We start from the raw sequence: 1,742 nt of genomic DNA, 5'->3' as shown, positions 1-1,742 counted from the left end.
CTGTCCCGAGGGCGGTGGGAGCATCCCTGGGGGAATTGTCCCCAGGGAACTCGGGGGATGTCACAGCATCGGCACGGGGCACTGTCCCCAAAGCCACCCGCGGGTGTGCAGCATCCTCCCACCCCGGGCTGTGCCCCCCACACGTGGTGGGACACACCTGGCTCCGTGTGCCCCGTGTCCCCGTTGTCCCCCATGTCCCCATGCCAGTGGGTCACACCGCGCCGTTTTCTAGGTGACAACTTCATTCGGTTGTTTTTCCCATCAAAACCCCCTCTTATTTTGGGCACCTTTAAGGTTTCTTTTTCCAGCTTTCAGTTGGGTTGGGTTTGGGGTTTTTTTTCCCCTTTTCTCGGTGTTTTTATCATTTAGGGGGAAAACGAAACAATTCTCGCTGCTCGGGTCTCGCTTTCCCCTGCAGGGGGGAGGGACGCGGGGACCGCGGATGCTCCTGGTCCTGTGCTGGCACTTTGGAGCCAGCTCCATGCAGGGATGGGACCGTCCAGGTCCCCCTGGCTGCAGGTGTCACACAGGCGATTCCCTGGTGTCCTGTGAGGTCGTGCTGGAATCTCGTTCCCGGGTGTTCCTTTGTCCTTCCAAACGGGATCACAAATGGATCCCAACGAAGCAGGGAATCCTCACGGATCCAGGAATGCTCCAGGGCACCCCCAGCTCTGCTCAGGGGACACGGTGGCAGCCCGTGCCCGCGTCCCCTCCGTCGGGGTTTATAGGAAACGGCTCTGCGAGGAAGCGCCCGGCTCTCCTGCCCGAGTGAGCGTTTCTTTCCAGCCGTGGGCGCCCCGAAAGGCCCCTCCGTGCCCGGGATCCGGTGTGAGTCAAAGCCGGAGCCCTGGGGTTTAACCACAACCCCCAGAGCTGCCGTGTCACAGAGGAGCCGTACCAGAGGCGTTTATAAGAAATGGAGGGGCTGCCTTGAGGGGGGAGGGACCCCAGCTGGCACCGGAGCTGTGCCCACCCCTTGGGGACAACTCCTTGGGCTCCATGGCTCGGATCTCAACCCGCGTTTTCTGCAAAGGGCCCGGCGCTGCTTCAGCCTCTCAGCTCAGCCCCTTCCAGGGGTGCCTGGATCACCCCAAAGTGCCCAAATCACCCAAGGGTGCCCATATCACACTGAGGCGACCCCAGGTACCTGCATTCATCACCCCTGGGTGACTGTGTCCCAGCCGGGTGCCCGGTGCCACCATCACCCTGGTGCCTACATCACCCCAGGGTCCTCTCGTCACCCCCGGGCACCTGCATCCAGCGTCATCCCTGCATCCAGCCGGGTGCCCGGTCCCTGCATCATCCCTGCATCCCGCTGCGTTCCAGGTGCCGGCATCACCCCTGGGTACCTGTATCCAGCTGTGTTCCAGGTGCCAGCGTCCCTCCAGGGTGCCCACATGACTCTCAGGCGCCTGAATCCAGTCTCTGCCCCACCCTGGGGTACCCACACCCCGAGCGGGGCTGCTCCTTGCATCCCCCCAGTTCTCCTGCCCTGCCTGTGTCTGCCCTGCCAGGCCTGTCCCCGCTGTCGCTGTCCCACACGTGTGCCAGCAGCTCCTGACCTCTCGCAGATGCTCTTCCTGGACAGACACAAGGTTTCCCCACAGCCTGGGGAGGGAGGACCGCGCTGGTGGCACCCGCAGTGCCCGGTGACCTCCTGCCCTCCACACTCAGGACATCCCGGGGTGGCCGAGGATGCGCCGTGTCCCCTGCCGGCCACGCCACCCCAGCGTCCCTCATTC

General features: G+C 63.8%; 1 long non-coding RNA gene across 1 annotated transcript in view; it reads left to right on the top strand.

The window, feature by feature from the left end:
- Positions 1-1,742, top strand: part of LOC108448243 — an 18,439-nt gene that overhangs the window by 721 nt on the left and 15,976 nt on the right. The window lies entirely within an intron of this gene.

The sequence above is a fragment of the Corvus brachyrhynchos genome, unplaced genomic scaffold (assembly GCF_000691975.1).
Source record: "Corvus brachyrhynchos isolate BGI_N302 unplaced genomic scaffold, ASM69197v1 scaffold47, whole genome shotgun sequence".
NCBI lineage: Eukaryota > Metazoa > Chordata > Aves > Passeriformes > Corvidae > Corvus > Corvus brachyrhynchos.
Note: the sequence above shows the minus strand (reverse complement) of the source record. Positions and strands in the feature narration are given on the sequence as shown.